This window comes from Bos indicus, chromosome 18, assembly GCF_029378745.1.
Source record: "Bos indicus isolate NIAB-ARS_2022 breed Sahiwal x Tharparkar chromosome 18, NIAB-ARS_B.indTharparkar_mat_pri_1.0, whole genome shotgun sequence".
NCBI lineage: Eukaryota > Metazoa > Chordata > Mammalia > Artiodactyla > Bovidae > Bos > Bos indicus.
The window spans coordinates 48,371,430-48,395,463 of NC_091777.1; the positions used below are offsets into that span (position 1 = coordinate 48,371,430).

The 24,034-nt window shown below is 48.4% G+C and overlaps 1 protein-coding gene across 4 annotated transcripts in view; it reads left to right on the plus strand.

Annotated features, from left to right (window-relative positions):
* The window catches only part of SIPA1L3 (signal induced proliferation associated 1 like 3), a 253,341-nt gene that overhangs the window by 94,456 nt on the left and 134,851 nt on the right, over positions 1 to 24,034 (plus strand). For all 4 annotated transcript variants that reach the window (XR_011561757.1, XM_070771991.1, XM_070771992.1 and 1 more), the window contains one exon: positions 9,068 to 9,135. The gene's annotated coding sequence lies outside the window, so the exon portion shown is untranslated. The remainder of the gene's footprint in view (positions 1 to 9,067; positions 9,136 to 24,034) is intronic.

Consider the following 24,034-nt stretch of genomic DNA (forward strand, 5'->3'; position numbering starts at 1 on the left):
GGGGAAACAATGGAAACAGTGAGAGACTTTATTTTCTTGCACTCTAGAACTACTGCAGAAGGTGACTGCAGCCATGAAATTAAAAGATACTTGCTCCTTGGAAGGAAAGCTATGACAAACCTAGATAGCATATTAAAATGCAGAGACCTTACTTTGCCAACAAAGGTCCATCTAATTAAAGCTATGGTTTTTCCAGTAGTCTTGTATGGATGTGAGATTTGGACCTTAAAGAAAGCTGAGTGCTGAAGAATTGATGCTTTTGAACTGTAGTGTTGGCAGAGACGCTTGAGAGTCCCTTGGACTGCAAGGAGATACAATCAGTCCATCCTAAAGGACATCAGTCCTGAATATTGATTGGAAGGACGGATGCTGAAGCTGAAACTCCAATACTTTGGCCACCTGATGCGAAGAGCTGACTCATTGGAAAAGACCCTGATGCTGGGAAAGATTGAAGGCAGGAGGAGAAGGGGATGACAGAGGATGGGATGGTTGGATGGCATCACTGACTTGGTGGACATGAGTTTGAGCAAGCTTTGGGAGTTGGTGAATGACAGGGAAACCTGGCATGCTGCAGTCCATGGGGTTGTAAAGAGTTGGACACGACTGAGTGACCAAACTGAACTGAGCTTTGGGGGAGCTTGGGAGATGTAGTCTTTGCTGAGCATCCCGAGAAGAAAGGGAAGAATGGCTACTAGCTGGATAGCTAGCACCAGAAGGTCCATTTCCTGACCCTGGGTCCTGGCAGCCAACTTCTGCCCATTGGCCTGAGCCTTCAAGCCTTCTCCTTCCCTAAATGGCCAGAATCAAAGGAGTGCTTTTCTTTCTGATTGACCAGAGAGGGAGATTTTGAAGCCTCTCAAGGGCCTTTAGTCCGAAAAACTGACCATGTCACCAGCATTAAAAATTATGGTATCACACCTTTTTGAACATTTAGTACATGATCAGTTCTGCTCTAAACATTTTTCATGAAGTGATTTACTTCATGGGGCTTCCCAGGTGGCTTACTGATAAAGAATCCACCTTCCAGTGCAGGAGACACAGATTCGATCCCTGGTCCAGGAAGATGCCTTAGAGAAGGAAATGGCAATCCACTCCAGTATTCTTGCCTGGAGAATCCTATGGACAGAGGAGCCTGGTGAGCTACAGTCCATGGGGTCTCAAAGAGTCAGACACAACTGAGCGACTGAAAAACAACAACAACAATTTACTTTATCCTCATCTCCACCTTACAGATGGGGAGACTGAGACACGGAGAGGTTAAATAATCCTAGACCTTCTCGCTGTTAATATTTCTTTTTCATTCTTCCCTTTCAGTGTATACAATGAACAAGAGGATTAAAAAATAAAGCCTGACCTATTTTGGTAGATTGACCAGTGTTCGGTCTCCCATCTGATGAGCTGAATTCCAGAGAGTGCTTTGTGGAAAAGCACTCGGCAGTCGAAACCACATTGACAGGCTGTTTTCATAGGAGTGCAGGAAGGGGCTTAACTCTTGGCACGTCCAGCAAATGCCTACTGACAGGAGGAAAAAGGATCCACAAGGTCTGCAGGATTTCCCCAGCCCATGAGCCTGCAGCCAGTAGACCTCAAAGCATTTCTGCCAGTGGGCGGGGCGTGGCCTTTGAAACCATGGCCTCTGCGGCAGCTCTTAGGGTCCGTGGGGAGAAAGAAGGCCCTCTCCAGTTCAGATCCTTTGAGAATTACTTCAGGCACCAAGTCATCTTTCTGGATGCCTGTGATCTGGGAGGTAGTGAAGGACAGGGAAGCCTGGCGTGTTGCAGTCCACGGGGTCACAGAGTTGGACACGACTGAGCGACTGAACAACAGTAATGATCAGCCATGCTTGATGGAAATCTCTGATTCTCAGAGTTCACCTCTGAATTGGGACTTTTTGAGACAGTTTCAGTCTCCTGTTAGTGGCTCTTTACAAACTCTGGTTAGTGGTGTGATGGTGCACTGTGATGGAGCAGGTGTTCCGGTCGGGAGTGTGTTGGGCTGCAAGTATCAGACAACACAGGTGGCATCGTCACTTCAACACTGGAGGTGGTTCGTGTCTTATAACACCTATAGGGAGAGGATGTGACTCAGTAACTTGGCAGAGCGAATGCCAGTGCTGTGCCCCACAGTGGCCGCAAGATGGCTGCTGCCCCCACCCTCCCCACGGGGCTGGGGCACCCTGAGAGTTCAGTCCTTTCCTTCTGGCAGAGTAGTGTTCTGGAGACAAGAGGGAGCCTCTCAAATCCAAGTATCACAAAGGCAGACTGGTGAAGGGGCAGAGGGTCATGTGGGTGAGCCTCATTCTTTTCATGAGGAGAGCAAACACCTTCCCAGATGCCCTGACTGAGAAAGTTCGCTTACCCCAGTGTGGAGATATGATTCTGCTTTATCTTCTAGACTCACCTGTAATTTCCTTTTGTGTTTAGGTCTTGGATCCATCTGAAAATGATGTCTGAATGTGGAATGAGATTGGGTTCAGGCCTGAGCCTTTTCTGTTAACTCGATGTTTGGGAAGTGGCATGGTTGGTGGTTCTGGCACCAGACCCACTGGGTTCGAATTCTGCCCTGCTGCACCACCTCCTTGGTTGTGTGACCTTGGGCAAGCTACCCCTCTGCATCAGTTTCCTGAGCTGTTAAAAACGGGGATGCTGGTAGACCCACCTTCACAGGCTTGTTATGATGGTTAAATGTTGATAGTTGACTTGAAAACAGTTCTGGCATGTAACAAAAATTAAACCCTTACCCTTCAAGCCAGAATGAGAATTCACAATGTCTCGTGGGTCTGGGGACTTGGCAGGGAATCTCAGACCCCCAGTCAGTGGGGAAAGTCAGTGAGGTCACTGTCTCTTTCTCTTTGCAAGAAATGGCCAGACTGTTCTCTGAAGATGACTGTTGCAACATACGCTCCCACCTGCAGAGACTTCCCCTAATTCCATAACTTCAGTACATTTGATGGTGTTAGACTCTGACTTCTTAGCCAGTCTGCTGTGCATAAGATGGTCACTCATGGACGCTTTACCTGAGCAGTTTTTCTGTAGAGGTATGTCATGTGCCACTCAACCAGAAGTTACTTGGGCTAGGCTGGAGGCAGGACAACCATGAGACGGTTCCCCCCACCCCACCCCACCCCTGGCACAGTGAAGACCTCAGTTCCATGCTCAGAGCCCAAAACCAAGATGCTTCTCTGGGACAGGGTTGGGGAGGGTGGAGGCTGAGGAGAGGACAGAAGATGAAGCTGCAAGATCCTCGTAGTGAGGGTTCCAGCCTTGGTCATGATTGTGGACTGAATCAGTGAAAGAACCAGTGGTGAATCGTTAGTGTGTGTTATTAATAGAATATAGGTCGTAAGAGAAAACATGATTAATTACAAGAGGATCCCAGTGGCTGTCATACAAGATAGCAGTTAAGGGCCTGGATTTTCCCACGGCAAAGTCTTTTCTTCCCATAGCAGCCTTTCTTTGTTGGCAGGTGGGTAGAGGCAGTTCAGTGAATGGAGATTTTCCAAAATTGCTGTTTCAGGGACAGGGTGGGGATGGGTATAATGGGAATCTTCTCTAAATGAAGGGTGATTGGACCACTTTAGTAGTAGGTGAGTAGGTCCCTCATGCCCCCAGTGTGAAGCTCTGGTAAAGTCTAAAAAGGAGAACACAGCTTGTAGCAGAAGGCCCCTCCTGGGCCTGGTTCTCCTTCACCTCGAATTGAAATGCCTAGGCCAGCCACTTACAGACCTGTCTGCCGCAATGACCACCTGGTCAGGGGGCTGCCTAGAGGTTGGATGAACACTGGCCAGGATGTGTGTCTTGTTCAGTAAAAGACAGAAAGCTGCCATCTCTGGGCACAGGGAGAGACAGGAGTTGGTAGGACCTGGTCCCAGCCTTTGGGGCTGCTGATCCTGCCCACTGGGAAAATGGGTGCCAGCACCAGTCACAGGCTCTCACCCGTCAGATTAGCCACCCCTTTACCCAGGTGGCACTAGTGGTAAAGAACTGACCTGCCAGTGCAGGAGATGCGGGTTCGATCCCTGGGCCAGGAGGATCCCCTGGAGTAGGAAGTGGCAACCTTCTCCAGTATTCTTGTCTGGGAAATTCCATGGACAGAGGAGCCTGGTGGGGTACAGTCCATGGAGTTGCAAAGAGTTGGACATGACTGAGCGCGCACGCACACACAGACTTCTTTACTTGGTCTTTGTGAGGAGGTGTGAGTGGATGACTTTTTCCATATGAGTTGAGGTAGAAACTGAAGGGAAGAAGTGCAGGGACAGAAAGACCCAGGTGCATAGGCTGCTCTGGGGTCAGGAGAGCAGCGCCCAGGCTGGCTGGCCTTGCAGAAGCACCTTGCCTGGAGCCATGGCTATAAAGCCGGCTTCACAGGATTTCAGCGAGGATCAAAGCCAAGATCATTAACATGTAAACACCATGAAATGTGATATAAGAGATTGGTTTTCAGGATGTTGATTGTGGAGTAATGGAACTTTTGTCAGATACTTCCCTGAGAGCCCATTTTTAAAAACAGAAAAAAGTAGAGCTGCTGTAGGGGAATGGGGGTACGGAGGGACCCTGCTGTCTCCCTAAGGACCATACTCAGGGGAGTTCAGGGTGAAACCTCCTGGGGCTCTGAGGAGGCTCTGCCCCCAACTGGCCCTGAGTCCCAAGCAAGACATCTCAGCATCCTGAACCTCAGTTTCCTTATCCATTAAGTGGGCAGATCAGACTAGCTTGAAGAGTTCTTCACCCGGTTCCTATGAACAGAGGTTTCAGAGATCTTTGGCATCCCCAAGACAGTTTGGGGGGTGGAGGCAGGGAGGGGGCATTCCTAGAGAGACATGACATAGTTTTGTTTTGTCAACTCCTTGGAAGGATTATGTTCATTGGAACACGAAGGAGCACTGTTTCGATTTCTGAGGTCCCTTCCAGTTCTAACAGTTATTTCTGTTGTAAATGATAGAGTGAATCCTCCCAACTCAAAGTGGCTTAAACTGCAAAGGGGGAATTCATGGCTTTGGGACTTGAAAATCTCAGAGCTGGCCTGACCTGAGTCCGCAGTCAAGGATTCTTGTCAGGAATCCACCCTACTCCACTTCTGGATTCTGCCTCTTTCGGCTTTGACTTTATTCTCCGGTGACCATCCCCTCCCCCAGGGGCCAGAGAAAAACCCTCAACAGCCCCTACCTTCCACCCATTTCTTCCTGCCAGTAATCCAGCAAAATGTCCGGGGTCGACTGTGATTGGCTTTGCCTGGATCACGTGTCTCTCCCAAGAGCCAATCGCTGTGGCTGAGGGGAGGAGTCATCAGACTTGGAGGCAGGCCAGGATGCCCTCTCACCCCCAGGTTCTCTCATCCTGGCTTTTGTTTCTTGGTATAAACCCTAGGAAGCAAGGTGCGCAGCCCTGTGACTGTAACCTCTGTGACAGGTGAGCCAGGGCTGTTGCTCTGGTGGGTGCTGGAATTACTTAAGCAACTCCAGTGGGGGTCCTTCCTTCCCAGGTGGTGTAAGAGGGGCTCTGGGCTGTCTGGGGTCCTGGCTGAACTCCTGGTGCTAAACCCTGCCTTTGCTGCATTTCCACACCCCTTGGGCATCTTCCTTTCTGCTGCGGCCCCTCCTGTGTATCAGGGACCCCAGACTGATGGACATCACAGCTTCCTCCATTTGACAGGAAATAGATTCCCAGCTCAGAGAGACGTGGCACCACTGCACGTCACTGCTGATGTGTCTTTAAAGAGCCATGAGCATCACTCTAGAGAAAGAAAGGCGGGAAATGAGTGGCAGAAAAGCAATTTCCGATGTAGTTAAAAAGGCACTGATTACAATTTTACAGGCAGGGGCTTCCTGATCATCCCAAGAATTTTTTTAATGGAAAGCCTGGTGATAAAGGAAGGTGTTCTAGGTGCTTCTGGTTCCCTCCTGCCCTTCCAAGCATGTTGAAAATCAAAATCATTAGTATTTCATAGACCAGCTTTAGGGACTGCAACCACCCAAGAGATTATTTCTGAGTTTTTACAGAGTGTGTGTTTTTCTGTATTTGATGATTCTATGTATAGTAGCTGTTTCTAATTTTATTTTGTGCTTTCTGAAGTGTCTTGGTAGTGAGCTGTGGGAATTGTCAAGAACTGTACTCACGCCTTCCCTTCTGTGTCAGTTGAGAGTCATTCGGTTGTGTGAACAAGTAGAAATTCAGGTCAGCCTGCTTACATATGAGAGGAAATGTTTGAACTTGCAGTCTGGGACATTCTGTGTGTAACGACCTCAGGGTTGCTGGGACCCCGTTTCCTTCCATCTCCTGGCTCTGCAGTCCTCTGTTGGTTTTATTGTCAGATGGGCTCTGGGGCAGCTCCAGGTATATATCCAACCAGCTTAGCAGCCCTGGGGATTTTCCTGTTATCCCAGCTCACGTCCTGAGACTCATCTGTGGACCTGATCAGCTGGCTTTGGTGCCAGGGTCACCTTGAGCCATCCCTGAGGTTAGGGCTCTGGAAGAGGGGGTGCAGTGACTTAATTGGCCAGGCCTATGTTTTTATGACACCATTCCCTTCTCTACCAACCTATGGGTGGGGTCATCCTCACAAGAATCCCATGGGCTGGGTGAGAAAGATGAGGTTCTGAGGGCTGACCTGGAAAGGGGAAGTGGGTACAGGATGCACCAAAACCGCTCAGTGCCCAGGACCGCTTCCCGTATGAAACTAACACAGATATGGATCCGCCCCACATCCCCCCGCTGTCACCTTCCCTTAACACCTACTCCACCTTTACCCTATCTCAGGACTAGCACAGGCTCCTTAGTCTTGGGTTCATGGATCCTTGAAGAATCCTTGGATACAATTTAGAGGATCATGAAGTTGGCTGGGGGAAAATTTACATGTTTATTTTCTCTACCATCTAACTGAAATAATTTCCATTCCTTCTGAAGAAAAGCCACAAGCCACATTGTATTCGCTACACCCATGACTTTGTCGCACTCGAAAACTCCAAAGTATTTCCATATCATATTACTGTTGCGGATATTGCAAGTTATCATTTACACTCATCTCTTCCTAAATGACTGTAGTTCCTGGACCCACTGCTAAGATCTCGAGATTTAAAGCATTCACTGTTGCTGTTGTTCATTTGCTCAGTCACGTCCAACTCTTTGCAACCCCATGGACTGCAGCACGCCAGGCTTCCCTGTCCTTCACTGTCTCCTGAAGTTTGCTCAAACTCATGTCCACTGAGTCAGTGATGCCTTCCAACCATCTCATCTTCTGTCACCCCCCTTCTCTTGCCCTCAGTCTTTTCCAACATCAGGGTCTTTTCCATGAGTTGGCTTTTCACATCAGGTGGCCAAAGTATTGGAGCTTCAGCTTCAGCATCAGTCCTTCCAATGAATATTCAGGGTTGATTTCCTTTAGGAGTGACTGGTTTGATCTCCTTGTTGTCCAAGGGACTCTCAAGAGTCTTCTCCAGCACTACAACTTGAAAGCATCAATTCTTAGGTGCTCAGCCTTCTTTATGGTCCAGCTGTCAGTGGAAAAACCATAACTTTGTACAGACCTTTGTCGGCAAAGTGATGTCTCTGCCTTTTAATACACTGTCTGGGTTTGTCAAAAGCATTCATAAAGAAGCACAAAGATGACTGTATCTCAGAATAGGTTTTGTGTTACAGATATTTCTGAATATAACTTATTTCCTTTGTAACCTTGTGTATTGTATTTTGTACGCTTGAGCATGTGATTCTAAGAAAGAACCCACACCCTTCTTCACCAGGCTGCTAACAAGGGTCCCTGGCCTGAGAAAGGGTAAGAACTAAGAACTCCTTTTGGCTTCACCAGCATCCCTAAGGGCAAGATTATTGAAACTGTCCTAATCCTCAGGCTCTGGAAAGTAGGCCAGCTACTTGCTAGGTTTCCTTCCTCTGAGGCTCGCTGGAGGGTCTGGCTGGCGTGTGAGGTCGGCCTTGGTGTGTGGGTGGCATGTGGACATGGCCGCATTGGGGAAGGATGGGGAGAGTCCTTGCCAGCCTGCAGTTGGCCCTCTCCTCGTTGATCACCGTGACCACGTGGCCTGGCCAGGTGGTCAGGAATAGGCTGTGAGCAAGTGTGAGGGACCAGGCTGCCTGGGTTCATCCTCCCTATAGTGTACTTTTGACTGGCTGGGCAGCCTCAGTTAGTGGGCCCATCGCCCACTGTGTGCCTCAGTTCTCTCATCTGTAATATGGACGCAATCATGTTTTGCATTTCTTAGGCTTATTGGGCGGGGGTTCTGCCTGGACGAAGCCTGCACGTTCTGCCTGTGAGTGAGAGTCACCATTTAGGGTCTGGAAGGTTCTGGGTTGTCCTCTAGATCTCATCTCCCTGCCTTCGTGCCTGGCCTCAACTGAAATGTAATGGTGAACCATGCAGACAGTGGCTTCTCAACCCAGGGACATTCATTCATCCATGAAATATCCACTCAAAAATGCACAACCATACTAAATAGTCAAAAACGTAAATTAGTAATACAGAGTTACAAGTCAGGACAAGAGCTTTTTCTCCACCACTCCTCTGCTCACAGTTGTTTGAAGGAGATGTCATTATAATGGGCTTTCATCTGTACTCCTGACACCTCCCTGCCCTCATCTCCTACACGCACTCTGCTTCTGCTGCTCCTGAACAACCTCCCCACCCCCGACCCCAACACACACACGCTCACGTGCGCACACACACTCCTGCCTCAGGTCACATGCACCAGCCATCCCTGTGCCTGGAAGGCTCTTCCCAGATGCTCACACAGCTCATGGTTTCCTGTGTTCAGGTCTTCGTCCTCAGGCCTCCTCTGACCCCTTAAGAAAAGCAGCAGCTCCCTCAGTCTTAGGCACCTGCCACTTTCTGGCTGCAAACTGTATTTGTTCAGTGTCTCCTTTCCCTGCTGCAGTGTCTGTTCACCGTGGGCAGCGACCTGGTCCTGGTCACTGGCGTACCCTTGGTGCCTGGCATGCCGCACGCGTTCAGTACTCATTGAGGGAGTGACTTCGTGAATAACGGGTGGGTGCTACGGTAGGAGGGCTCATATTGGCCAAAGACGTTACCTTGTGTTTTTGTTTTTGTTTTTTCTCCATAGATGCACAGTCTTTGACCTCAGCTCTCCTGGGACCCATAAGGAGCACTAGTGTCCAGAACGTACCAAGGGTGAGTACTAAGGTTTGTTTGACTTTGGTTTGCTTAAGCTTTACAACTCGTGCATGTAAGTCCCTTTATTATTCTTTGCTTGTTTTTGAGTTTGTTTGTTTTTTCCTTTTTATTATTTTTTAAAAATTTTTATTTGGAAGAGTATCAGGGGAAAGACAGAAGTCTGCTTCACTGTCCCTCCCAATACCCACAGTCTGATGTCTGCCCTCTGAAGTAATGACTGTCGGTAGCTGGGTGGGTGTCCAGCCGGACCTCACTTCTTTTCAACTTTTTAATTTTCGTTTTTAAAATTTACATCAAGTGAAATTCACTTTTTGGTGTGTAGTTCTTTGAGTTTAGGCAAATGCATGGCATTGTGTACCTGCCACCACGGTTAGGATACAGAATGGCCCCGGCCCCCACCGTGTGGATATGCCGTGTGTCTATAGGCTAAAAATGTGCGAGTAGCTACACGAAATTAAAATATGTGTACGCGGTAAGTACTTACCTGTAATATGAAGATTTTTAACGTGTTTTGAAGTAGGTTTCTGGGTGTTTGGCTAGTGAGCACCCTCTTTGGTTTCTTTGGCCTAGACCAGAGGAGAGGGCCTCGGGGTGGGGGTGTCCCAGGTGATACTGGGGCATTCCTAAATGAGGACACCTACCTTTGTTGGCAGGATGCCACAGGGGGCTTGGGAGAGGGGGTGCTGTTTGACCCTTGAAGCACCAAAAGACCCCAATAGTGTGGCAAGTGGGAGAACAGAAGATTCTGGCATCCAGGCTCTGGATGCAAGTAATGGTATTGGCTGAGTTGCAGGGACCAGTCAGTCGAGTCTGGGAACTGAGTGACTCTGCGGATAGAGGGAATCCCTGGCAGTCCAGTGGTTAGGGCTTCAAGCTTGCACTGCAGAGAGCCCTGGTTTGATCCCCTGGTTAGGGAACTAAGATCTTGTGCCCAAAAAACAATTTTTTTTAATTAAAAAATTATAGACAGTATCTTCTTCCTTGTTTGTTTCTTGGGTGTCTCCATATTCCTTCATCCTGGTCTATGGATCTGCCCAGGTACGAAAGCTTGTTTGTGGGGCAGTCTCTCGAGACCAGATTTCCATTGTGGGATGCTTCTTGGCCCAATTCTTTATTAACTTTTTTTTTATTTTAGAGGAATTTTAGACTTATGAAGAGTTACCAAAATAGTACAGAGAGTTCACATTATCTGCCCTTCAATCAGCATCCCCTATTGCTACCACCTTATACAGCTGTAGCACAGCTATCAAAACCAGGAAGTGAACTCTGGCCCAGAACTATGAACTAAGCTGCACGCTCGTTTTACTTGTTTTTCACTGATGTCCTTTTGCTGTTCCAGGATCCTGTCCAGGACCCCTGACTGCGCTTAGTGGCCCCGTCTCCTTACCCCTCCTCTCGTCCTGTCCAGGACCCCTGACTGCGCTTAGTGGCCCCGTCTCCTTACTCCTCCTCTCGTCCTGTCCAGGACCCCTGACTGCGCTTAGTGGCCCCGTCTCCTTACTCCTCCTCTCGTCCTGTCCAGGACCCCTGACTGCACTTAGTGGCCCCGTCTCCTTACTCCTCCTCTCGTCCGCCTCGGTTCCTCAGTCTTCCCTTGTCTTTTATGACTGTGACACTTCGGAAGAGAGCAGTTCCGTCATTTTGTAGATTGTCTCAACTTGGGTTTCTCTGATATTTCTTCAGGACTGCAGCTTATGCGTTATTTGGCGGAACACCTCAGAGGTGAGGTGCCCACCATGGCGCGTGGCACCCACAGGTCCACGTGTCTTACCACTGGTGATGTTAACCTGGATCACTTGGTCAGGTTGCTGTCTGCTGGGTTTCTCCACTGTCCGGTAACTGTTTTTCCCTTTGTAATTGATAGATATCTTGGGAGAGGTGCTTTGAGACCACATGAGTTTCTCCTTAAGCTTGCACCCACTCATTTTGGCACTGGAAGGGTGACTCTTGCATGCAAGTTATTACTGTGGTATTTCCCAATGGTGATTTTTTTTTCATATCCTTCATTCCTTTTACATTTATGAATTGTCCTCATTATTAGTTCTGTAAGGAAGACCTGTCCCTTTCCCCTCATTTATTTCAGTTATCAACATATATTTGTATGGCCTCATGAAGTGAGGTGAAAGTCGCTCAGTCATGTCCGACTCTTTGTGACCCCATGGACTATATAGTCCATGTAATTCTCCAGGCCAGAATACTAGAGTGGGTAGCCTTTCCCTTCTCCAGGGGATCTTCCCAACCCAGGGATCAAACCCAGTTCTCCCACATTGCGGGCGGATTCTTTACCAGCTGAGCCATAGGAAAGCCCAAGAATACTGGAGTGGGTAGCCTATCCTTTCTGTAGCGGATCTTCCTGACCCAGGAGTCCAACCAGGGTTTCCTGCATTGCAGGCAGATTCTTTACCAGCTGAGCCACCAGGGAAGCCCTGTGGCCTCATAAGTACTCATTTGAATCTAGCGTGGTAAAGCGGGGGACTTCCTTGGTGGTCCAGTGGTTAAGTCTCCACATTTCCAGTGCACCAGGTTCCGGTCCAGTCTTTGATAGGGGAACTAAGGATCCCACATGCCGTGCCGCATGGCCAAAAAAAAAACTTTTTTTTTTAATTTAGTATGGTAAAAGTTCCAGTTTGTGAGTGAATTCCTAGTATTGCCTCTCAAGCCACAGGAGGACCAGCATTGTTCCCACCTGGTAACCAGTACATCAGGGACTGGAGAGCAGGAGATGGGGTTTCTTGTCCCTTCATTTGTTCCGTTCATTCCCTCAGCAAATAGGCATTTGAGTGCCTACTGTTATGCTCCAGGTACTGGGGATTCAGGAATGAACAAGACAGACAAAATCCTTTCCCTGCAGGCACTGACATACTACTGAAGCATAAAACAACAGACAAATGAGTGAATGTCAGGATAAATACTATAAGGATGAGTAAAGCAGGAAAAGGGACTCACTGGGAGCAACTGGGGGCGATTTTATTTTATTTTTGGCCATACTATGTGGTGTGTGGGATCTTAGCTCCCCAACCAGGGATCGAACCAGTGCCCTCTGCATTGGGAGCACGGAGTCTTAGCTGCTGGATCACCAGGGAAGTCCAAGGGGGCGATTTTAGACCAGGCGATTCAGGAAGGTTTCTCTGAGGAGGCCCTGACCTAATTCTTCCACCTGCCAGCCAGGAGAGCTGAACAAATTAACTCACTTCTGAATAGGGTTTCCGGAATTCTGGCAAACAGGAAAACGTGTTCCCTCTCTGAGGAGCAGCCCCTACTTAGCTCTAGCCCATTTGCCGCCCTGTAGAAGTGCTAAATCTTGCCAGATCTTTTGATATTTTTTTCCCCAATAGAAGACAAAAATGAGGAATTCTTGCCAACCGCCTGAACCCAAATTATGGTACATCAATTAACTTTCAGAGATCAGTGGATGACTATCTTTTGTTCATTTTTATTGTGTTCATTAAGTTACTTTTGTAGCAAAAGATACCAGTTTTGCTGTTTAAGTAAGAATGTAGATTCTACATATAAATATATGTATATATATTCAAGTTTATTAAGTAAGTAATTGTATAATGGGACATATTAATAGATGCAGCTGAAAAGGGAGGGTAGAACACAGAGACTCAGGTTTGGTAAATGCTGCCCTGTCTTGACCTTCCACGCTTTCTTCTCTGGATCAGGAGTTCTCAGCCAGGGACCTGAACTGAGGCTGGCAGACCATGGCCGTGTGCCCTGAGCCATTTGTGTCATGGTGGGTGCAGCAGCCTGGAATGGTTTCAGCTGCAGGAGCAGAAAACCCAGCTCACAGCAGCTTAAATAAATGAGGGTTGCTTTCTGTCCCATAACAACAAACCAAGAGGTACTTGGCTGCCAATGTTAGTTCAGAGGCTGAGTAATGTCTAAGCTGGAGCCTCCTTGCGTCCCTTGGCCTTTCCCTCGTGGTTTCAAAGTTGCTGCTGCAGCTCCAGCCAGAACGCGGAAGGGAGCATCAATGCCAGCAGCCTGTTTTTTTCTCAGGCTCAGCACTCCCAGAATCCCCCTCCCCAGAAGATTCCACTTATGCATCCTTGGCCAGAAATGGGCTATATAACCTCCCCTAGTTCTGAAAGACTATGAAAGAGTTAGTCACTCAGTTGTGCCTAACTCTTTGTGACCCCATGGACTGTAGCCCACCAGGCTCTTCTGTCCATGGAATTCTCCAGGCAAGAATATTGGAGTGGAGAGCCATTCCCTTCTCCAGGGGGGGGTCTTCCTGACCCAGGGATCGAACTCGGGTCTCCTGCATTGCAGGCAGATTCTTTACCATCTGAGCCACCAAGGAAGGTGAGAAGTTTCGTTTAGCTTTTCAACATCTGAGGAGAAAGCCAGAGAAAAGGGGAATCAAGAGTGTAAGTGGGTTAGCCAGCCAACAGTGTCTGGCTCCGCAGGGGAAGAAAAACAATAATAATGAACATTAATGGGTGCTGACTTGGTGCCAAGGCCTGCTGTAAGCACTTTACGCGCATGATCTCATTCACTCCTTCCACCCACCCTGTGAGGTCGCTGCTGTGATCTCCCCACTGGAATGACTTAGAAACTGAGGCACCGAGAGCTGAAGCCCTTTGCCAAGTAGAGGCACTGGAGTGGGAGCTTTTATTTATTTATTTATTTTTATTAAAAAAAAAAAAAGATTTTGTTTTGGCTCTGCTGGGTCTTCACTGCTGCAGTCAGGCTTTCTCTAGTTGTGGTGCGTGAGCTGCTCGTTGCGATGATGCCTCTTGTTGCAGAGCATGGGCTCTAAGGCACACAGCTTTCAGTAGCTGTAGCACTTGGACTCCGTGGCTGCAGCTCCCAGGCTCTGGAGCACAGGCTCAGTTGTTGTGGCACACTGGCTTCGTTGCTCCAAGCATGTGGGATCTTCTCAGATCAGGGATCAAACTGGGATCAGAGATCAATGTCTCCTGCATTGGCAGGTGGATTCTTTACCACTGAGCCACTGGGGAAGCCCTGGAGTGAGAATCTTTACAGTGTCTCCAGAGTGCTCACTCTTAGCCACTGCATTTGGTTGCTTCGTAAAAGGTCCTGGGGTTCCAGACTGCTAGCTGTCTGACCTCAGCTTAAATCCTTCTAGGAAGGGAGGAATTGGGCAACATATTTGCTTTGGGGAAGTTTTGATCATTAAAAAGCTTCCTCGTGAATCACATCCGCTCTGTGTTCACATCTCAGTGGTTCTGTTCCCATCCTGGTGAGGGGCACTGGTCACACACCTTCCTCCTGGGGGCTGTTTGTGGCTTGCAGATGGCGGAGTCATCTCCTGATCTCCTTTTCCAAACAAGCTGTGCCTGTGCTTTCAACTCTTCTTCCCAGAATGGTGCTTCCAGCCTTCCTTCCTTTCTTGGGGTTCTGCTGATGGACTCAACACATATTTAATATGTCCCTCCTTGGTACCCATCTCTGTAGTGTAGTCGTGTGGGTGAGATGGCCCCCATGGCTGAGTGGGCCCTGGACTCAGGGGGTTCCTCATGTAGTGAGGGAAGCAGGCCCTCAGACAGTCACAGCCCAGGCTGTATGGGGCAAACTCAGGAGGTGCCCAGACAAACGTGGGGGGGTCAAGGAGGTCTCCTGGGAGCAGCTAGGACCCTTGAAGAAGGAATGGCAATCATCAAGGGGCAATTTCTCTCTCTCCTCTAACTCCCCTTTCTTCAGGGAAACTCACTGCAGCTCTCATTGCTCAATGTCCACTACCTTCCTGTTGGATGAAGGGTTTGGACTTGGGTTTCCATCTGTCCATCCAGTGAACAGATCCCATTTGGGCTCTGGGCTCCCAGGGCTGCCCTCTTGGATGGGGAGTATTTGGGGAAAGCTTTGTAGGTGCACAGGCCAGAGCGATGAGAGTGCTGAGAGGCCACAGGGCCCTGGGAACTCTGAGGAGAGACACCTGACACCGACTTGGGGCTTCAGGGCCAGCTTCTTGAAGGAAGTGAAATCCATCAGAGCAGGCTGACACAGTGGCCGAGAGTACAGGCTCAGAGTCCAGCCCACCTGGGGTCTAGTCTTAGCTTGATCACTGATGAGCCCCAAGTGGGGACCCTAACTCTGGAAGCTTCTGTTTTCTCCTAAGATTGTCTTGGGAATTACAACATGACTATGAATGTTGGGGGCTTCCTTGGTGGCGCTGATGGTAAAGAACCTGCCTATCAGTACAGGAGACAGAAGAGATGCACGTTCAATCCCTGGATAGGAAAGATCCCCTGGAGGAGGAAATGGCAACCCACTCCAGTATTCTTGCTTGAAAAATCCCACGAACAGAGGAGCCTGGCAGCCTATAGTCGATGGAGTAGGACACAACTGAACAGCAACAACACAATGAATCTCAAGTACTTAATGGCTGAAGTAGTCACATAATAGATGAGATGGCCGTGGCCGTGGCGGTGATGGTGGCCACTTTCATTCATTAGCCTTTATTGCATGTCAGAAGTTAGGCATCCTTTAGTCGCCAACCTATAAGATAATAATAAACACTCACTGCTGCTGTTAGGATTGTTTATTCCTCAGATATGAGTGTTTACCTCTCGCCCAGCTCCGAGCTAGCAGGGTGCCTGGACTGTGCTCTGAAAACAGCTGAGACCTGGGCCAGACATTTTATGGGAGAATAGAGGAGTTTGTTCAGTGTGTATTGGAAGCCCAACAGCTTTCAGTCTCCCAGTCCCCTTTCCATCTAGTCCCCGGGCCTTTCAGCGAGCTCTAGCCTCCAACACATAGGCTGCCCTTGACCTCTGTGGCCAGAACGCATGGATGCCCTCTCTGCTCAGCCCATCAGCCGAGTCCCAAATTAGACCTGACAGTGTGATTTATTCTCTGGGATGGAGCCGGGAGGGCAGAGCCCCAGTGGGTGATTCCAAGGGAAGGTTGTCAGCCCGAATTAGCCCAGGCCCTTCATGCAGCCTTGCTGTTTCAGCTTCCACTAGCTAATAGGGTTTTCCAGGGTGTTGCTGGCTTTGGAGCGGCCTCCTCCCCACTCCCAGGGGCCAAGCCTTGGCTGTGATCCCTAAGGGGCTGCGTTTGATGAGGGCCCCGAGGCAGGCTCTGTCTGAAGGGAGTGGGGGCTCTGGGTCCTTTCATCTGCTGCAGCAGGCACTGAAAGTGGCGATGCCCCAGCGAGAGTTATTCAGTCTCCCCCTCTCATCCTTTCAGTGAGTTCAGTACTGGCAGCTGAAGCCACCTCCCTGCTCCTCACCTCCCAGTCTGTAATCACAGTTGTCTCTGCCTTCATTCATCCACGGAGAATGCCAGTGAGAGACAAGATTCGGCTGCAAGAGCAAATTAACCCTGAGATCCTAGAGGTTGCATGCAACAAATGTTGACTTCTTACTCATGACCCAAGTCAGGTCTGCTGGGGTCTTTACCTCGAACCTCAGGAACCCAGGATTGGTGGGGGGAGCGTGGGGGGTGTGAGAGGCTCCCATGTCTTGAACAGTGGGAACATGCAGACTCCAAGGTCACCACTGCAGGGCACGGGAACTAGAGGGTCACACAGCAGAGCTTAGATGCCAAGGCCAGAGTAACACAGTCCACCTCTGCACACCCGGAACTAGCTGCATGGCCTTGCCTAACTGCAAGGGGCCGGGATGTGGGTGCTCATGGGTATTCAGTGAGCAGTAAATATCCGCCACTGTAGGCAGATGTGGTGTTTAATAAACACCTACTGTGTGCCAGTTCTCGTAAGGGGGCTCTGAAGATACAAAGGGGCCCTTGCCTTCTTGGGGCCCGTGGTTCCATGGAGGAAACACAACCTCAGTAAGTAATCACTGAGTGATCCAAGTTATTACCTCTGCACTACGTGTCCTGATGGGGGAACTAGGAGAGCCTGTCCAGGGGAGATCTGTCCCGTTCAGAGAGGTCAGAGGATGTCTCTCATACAGACTGCCATTTGAGGGGAGGCCTGAGGACGTGTGGCTCCCCAGGTGGCTCAGTGGTAAGGAACCCGCCTGTCAATGCAGGATACGTGGGTTCAATCTCCAGGTCAGGAAGATCCCCCTGGAGGAGGAAATGGCAGCCCGCTGCAGTGTCCTTGCCTGGAGAATCCCATGGACAGAGGAGCCTGGCAGGATACAGTCCACAGGGTCACACAGAGTCAGACACAACTGAGCATGCACACGCATGTATGGAAGGCTGTGTAGACCTTCATGGATCAGGGCACATGCCCAGTAAAGGAAACAGCATCAGCGAGTTCTGGATGTGGGAAGGAGCTTGACTTGGAAGGAACTGGAAGGCGGCCAGCCTAACGGCAGGATCCTGAGCTGGGGAGAGGAAGGTGGAGGCAGACCGTGCAGGGTCTGCGTGGTTGTGGGGAGGAGTTCGGTATTTGTTAACACCTACCTTTTGGAGCTGTTGGAAAAATTACATGAGCTCAGTCATTCTTTCAGCAAAGGCTTGTTTCAGCTCTTTGGCAGGCAGCGTTTCAGGTCCACGGGACCTAGTGAGAACAAGATGGACACATGTTCCTGTCTCATGTAGCTGGCATTCTGGAAGGTTGTGGGAGACAGATAAGCAAGAAAACCAAGTAGTATCATTTTACCTGGTGCAAAAACTTCTGACCAGTGAAACAGGGTAATTTAATAGAGAGCATTTAGTTCAGATGCTTTTGGCCATGAGTAACAGAAAACCTGATTGGTACTGACTTAAACTGTCCGGAGATGTGTGGGCTCCCCAAGTCCAGGCGTTCTCGGGGCTGAGGACTTAGCTGCTCAACGTGGCATGGAGAACCCAGGTTCACCCTGCGGCAGCTGTGCTGTCCATGATGCACCTACCTGCACCTTAAGACAGGTCCCTCCCATGATCACTGGGTGACAGTCGGGACATCGCAGGCAGTCTCGGGTAGAAGCAGAAGCTTTTTCAAACTCTGTGTGCCCCAGGGATCTCCTTCAGCCCACCTTTGTGGGCTGTAAATTGTAGGGCCCATGGGAGAGCAGGAAGGCGTCCTCTGCTAGAGTCCAGATGGCAGAGGATGGAGGACAGAACCAGAGTTGGGGGAGTGCAGGGTGAGGAGGGGGCAGGTTAGCAGGCAGAATGGCGGGGGCTTGCTAACAGCACGGCTGCTGGAAAGAAGAGATGCTGAGCACACACGCTCGCGTGCGTGCACACACAAGGATGTCCGCCTTGTACTGCGTCCTTCTCTTGTAAAAAGAATGGTGCACATTTGCATATTGCTCTGAGAAATCTTGCAGGAAAGAAACCTGCTTCTCTGACGATGGAACCTTTTGCTTTTCTAAAATGCACTTAGTAATCTGTTCTACAGAAAAATTTGAAAACTTTTGCTTTAATGGTGTCTCATCTTCGTGGCACCTTAGAGTCACGTGGGGATCTGTAAGAAACCCCAAGGCCGAGGCCCCACCCCAGAGCATTTCACTAGAGTCACCAAGGGAAGGACCAGGCGTAGGATGGGTTTTTTTTTTAAGCTTCCCAGATGTTTCCGGGGTGCGGCTGAGGGTGGGAACTATTGTTTTATTGTGTCCTTTGGTGAGCCTCACATTATAAAACTGTATTGTTTTTCTGTGTGTCTGATTATCAAAGTAATAACCTGCTTGCTGTTTAAAAAAAAAGAAAGATCAAAGGACCTAGACTCTGCCAAGATAATCATTTTTTCAAGCCTGATGTGTTCCTTCCAGATTAAAAAAAAAATACTTGAACTTAGAAATATATATATATATTTTGTATAAAATATTATATATGAAGTGTGTGAAGTGTGAAAGTCGCTCAGTCATGTCCGACTCTAGGCCAGAATACTGGAGTGGGTAGCCATTCCCTTCTCCTGGAGATCTTCCCAACCCAGGGATCAAACCCAGGTCTCCCTCATTGCAGGCAGATGCTTCACCATCTGAGCCACCAGGGAAGCCCAAGAATACTGGAGTGGGTAACCTATCCCTTCTCCAGTGTATCTTCCCAACCCAGGAACCAAATCAGGGTCTCCTGCGTTGCAGACTGAGCTACCTGCTGAGCTACCAGGAAAGCCCCCAATATTTTATACACACACACACACACACAAGCCCGTAATATTATATATATGCGTGTGTATATATGTATATCCCAAAGCAAAGTGAGCAACTGAACTGAAAGCAAAGTGATTCCCCATCTTTCCAGAGAAAAGATTTTTTTTTAAGTTTTGGGGTCTACTTGAAATATTTAGGGATATTGATGACATAATCAGCAGCCTAACTATATTTTCCAACTTATTAATTTTGTGACACATTTAGAATCATGATATTAAAAATGTTGAATTCAAAATGTGGCTTAGATCCTCTCACTTGGTAAACTCACTCATACTATTCATGGACCTCCTCCTCATCATTGGAGCCCCTTTTCAGTCATCGATGCACGTTTCCAGCATACACGTTTCCACCTACCTCTAAAGTGCTTGTGATGCAGCACTTCTTGAGTCTGTGTATTAAGTCATTTCTGGAAACTGTATCCCAAATAGTCTTATATCATTAGACAATTTTTTTCAAATTCCCCTTTTAGTTGTGTGTTGGTGATCTCTAACGTACAGCCAATAACTTTTACTATGTCACATTAAGAAAGAAAAAAAAAAACAGATTTTATTTTAAAAGGCAATTACAGAAAATGAATAAATGAAAAAATATGAACATATAAAAGCGGTTACATAAGCATTCATTTTTTGAGTCAATCAGACTAATGATTCCAATATGAATAATAAATGACAGTTTAGGAAAATACAGTTTCATCCCACACAGTGCAGCACTTTGCCTCAAGACGGTTTTCAGTCTTACTTTACACAGCCTTTTTTTCAGTTTTCAAAATTTTAGTTTAAATGCCCCTTCCATGTTCAGTAAGACTTTTTTACATTGAGTATTTTGTTTAAATTAAATTATTCTTTTGCCCCTATCTTGCTTTCTGTCTTTAAAGGGCCTCTTTAAGTGACTTATAACACTTGGAATTGTGAAGTCAAGCCCCCCAGAACGGTTCCTGAGTCTGTTATACTATATCCTTCCTTTTTTATTGTTGCCAAAGCTAGCATCACTGAAATCTTTAGATGCTGCTGTGGCTTTTTCCCAGATGGCTCTTTGTTCAAAAGAAAATTATGTGAAAACTCTTTATTTCTGAAGATCATTTTTGAGGGGGGATATCTTACTTTATAGTTGGGTAGATCTTATATTCAAACTAAATTAATTAGGTTAAACACACAGAGTTTGCTCAGTGGTATTTGTATTTGATCTTCCTGCCATGAGCAATAACTCCTTGGAAAGCCTGAGTTTTCTCTTTCCCAACTTAATCTCATTCATTCATTCAATATTGATTAATCTCCTATTAGCTATCCTAAGCAGAGAAGGCGATGGCACTCCACTCCAGTACTCTTGCCTGGAAAATCCCATGGACGGAGGAGCCTGGTAGGCTGCAGTCCATGGGGTCGCGAAGAGTCGGATTCAACGGAGCGACTTCACTTTCACTTTTCATTTTCATTCATTGGAGAAGAAAATGGCAACCCACTCCAGTGTTCTTGCCTGGAGGATCCCAGGGACGGGGGAGCCCGGTGGGCTGCCATCTATGGGGTCACACAGAGTCGGACACGACTGAAGTGACTTAGTAGCAGCAGCAGCACCTACCCTAAGAACCAGGCTTCCCAGGTGGCTCAGTGGTAAAGCCACCTGCCAGTGCAGAAGAGGCAAGAGATGCAGGTTCAATCCCTGGGTCAGGAAGATTCCCTGGAGGAGGAAATGGCAACCCACTTCCGTATTCTTGCCTGGGAAATCCCACAGAGATGCCTAGTGAGCTACAAGCCATGGGGACCCAAAGAGTGGAACATGACTGGGCAGCTGAGCATGCACAAACGCACCCTAAGAACCAGTGAAGAGTCGTGAGACAAAAGGCCTGTGTTGGAATCCCAGCCTTCCTACCCGTGTGAGTGTGGCCACGGCACATAACCTGCCTGTGCCTCAGTGTTCCCATCTGTAAACGGAGATGATATCACTACCTCCCTTGTAAAGTGGTTGTTGGGATTCAGGAGTTTAATACAGATCCACAGTCCCAGGTGGAATGTTTTCCAAACAGTCGCAAAGTCCTGTCCGTCTCTTTCCGATCTGATGAACTGCTGCACGCTGGGCTTCACTGTCCTTTGCTGTCTCCTGGAGTTTGTTCAAATTCCTGTCTGTTGAGTCAGTGATGCTATCTAACCCTTCATTATTATTATTGTTTAAATAATAATATTTTTTAAAAATAACCCTTTGTATCATATTATATTAAATAATAATATGATTTAAATAACCTTTCATTATTATTATTTGAAGCACATACCTCACTATCCTTAATCATCATGTGGAAATGCACATGGTAACCATGAGATGCCATCACACACCCACCTCAGTAGCTGAAATCAAAAGACAACACAGGAGGAGATGAGGTCAGAGTTACATGTGAGGCCTCATAGGGACCATGGCTTTTTCCTCACTGTGTTGTGGGAGGGCTCCGAGCAGAGGAGGGAGACGGTCTGCCTCAAGTCTGGCTGTGTGCGAGAGTAGGGCTGGGAGCTGCTGCTTTGGTTCATGGTCCAGGCTGGCGGGGAGCTGTGGGGAGGACCAGGGAAGTGGGCAGATCCTCACCATAATTTGAGGGTGGGGCCAATACTAACTTTGAATGGACTGGATGTGGGGGTGAGAGAAGAGGGTGGAGGGTGGCACCAGGTTAAGAGTGAAGGCGTTGAGTTGAGAATCAGAAGAGTGGAGGTGTGCAAGGAACAGGTGAAGGTGGTGGGAAAACCAAAGATAGAGCTGATGGGAATGGATTCAAGAGAAACATGACTTTTTTTTTTGTTAAAGAGGAGTTTTAAAGGTATACAGAAAAACGATCATAAAGTACAGAGAGTTCTCACAAACTCCATCTCTCCCCACCTCACAGTTTCCCCTTTTTTTACATTCCTATTAGCGTGGTATGTCTTTTTAAATCGATGAACCAGTACTGATTCGACATTATTAACTGAAGTCTGTAGTGTATCGTTAGGACTCATGCCTTGTTTTCTACATGCCATGGGTCATAACACTTGATATGTATCAACCATTACACTGTCATACAGGGTAGCTCCAGAGCCCTGTGCTCCACCTATTGGGTCCCACCCCTCCACCAACCATCACCTCCTCAACCACTATTGATCTCTACTAAAGAAAAGCAGGACTTTTTGTCCATCCCCCCAGCAGACATGAGCCTGTGAAAATGCGGCTCCACGTGTTTTGTTTGTTGCTGTGTCTCTCGTGCTCCGGCCATGCCTAACGCACAGTAGCTGCACGGTAAGACTTACCTGGCGGTCCAGTGGTTAACACTCTGGACTGGGGACACAGGTTCAATCTCTGTTGGGGAACTTGCTGCACTGTACGGCCAAAAGATGTGAATAAAAAATAATATGCTCAGTTAGTGTCTTCTTGGATTGGAGAGGCTTTAGAACCTGAAAGGGCTTCCCTGGTGGCTCAGATGGTAAAGAATCTGTCTGCAATGCAGGAGAGTCAGGTTCAATTCCTGGGTTGGGAAGATCGCGTACAGAAGGGAATGGCAACCTTCTCCAGTATTCTTGCCTGGAGAATTCCATGGACAGAGGAGCCTGGCGGGCTATAGTCCATGGGTTCACAAAGTCAGACACGACTGAGTGACTAACACTTCTAGAACCAGAAGGAGCCCTTGGAATCAGAAGCTGTACATAAGCAGCGTGTGACACAAATGTGCTCTCTGGACCTGGGCTTCTGCTCCCCCATGGGCTCCACTCCCCTCTACCTTGGAAATTAGGGGGCGGGAATAATCAGAAAATACCTCCAACATCTATGTCCCCCCTCACCCCCAAACTAACCATTTTCAGAGTGCCTGGTCCCATGGGCAGGACTGACATGACTTCCCCATCTGTAAATTAGGGTTGTAATAGTATTGACCTCACAGGGCTGTGGTGAGGGGTCACTGAGATAATGCTGTGAAAACATCGTAGGTGTTTAATAAACGTGATGAGCTGTTGTTAAAAGTAATACTGTCACTGCCATTATTCTGACTTCACGGCACTCCCCATGTGCTAAGGGAAGATACATATCAGATAATCACTCAGATAACAACATAATTTAAACTGGTGGTTAACCTCTAAAGGAAAATTTCAGAATGCCTTGACAAAGAGTTAACAGGTGGGCCCTTACTGGAGTAGGGCTGGGAGAGTCTGAGAAGCCTTTTCTGGAAAAATGACCCATTAACCTAGACTTAAGGATTAAGTAGGAGCTCGCCCAAGGGTGAGCTGGAGGCCGGGTGTTTTGGGGGCAGGAAGAATAGCCTGTTCAGAGGCCTTGCGTTGTGGCGGAGGGGAACAGAGGCCCATGTGCCCTGAGCAGAGAGATGGGGGGGAAGGGTCATTCCAGACCTGGTGAACCATCCATAACGATCGGTCTTCTTCCGGTGGCCCCTGAGAACTGAGGAAGGGTTTTAAGGAGAGAAGTGACCCCTGCTGGCTTGGTTCCTTAATGCCTGTGTGCAGCGCACTTTCACAGCCTGGCCTCCCGACTGCCTTCCTCCCCCTGGGACAGTTTATACCAGAGACTGCAAGGCAGGGTCAAGGTCAGAGACTCCAACCCTCCCTGCCACCTCGTGGTGCTTTGTGTGGCCCTCTGGCTGTCCGTCTGCAGGGCTGGAAGGAGCTTTACATAAGAAGGTACCCCCGTTCCAGACTCATCAACCCTGAGGAAAGAAGCAGCTTGTGGATCCATCTCAGGCCACAGGGAGGCCCACAAAACAGGTCACCGCAGCAAGGCCTCTTCCTCAGAAAGGCTCGGGGCCTCGCTGACTCACCATCCCCTCCTCTCAGAGAAGGGACCCGGCCCCACCCGTTTCCCTGTTTCTTTTGTAAGATGCCCACCAGCAGGCTTCTCTCGGTTCCCTCTTGTGTGCCAGGCCCAGGAGA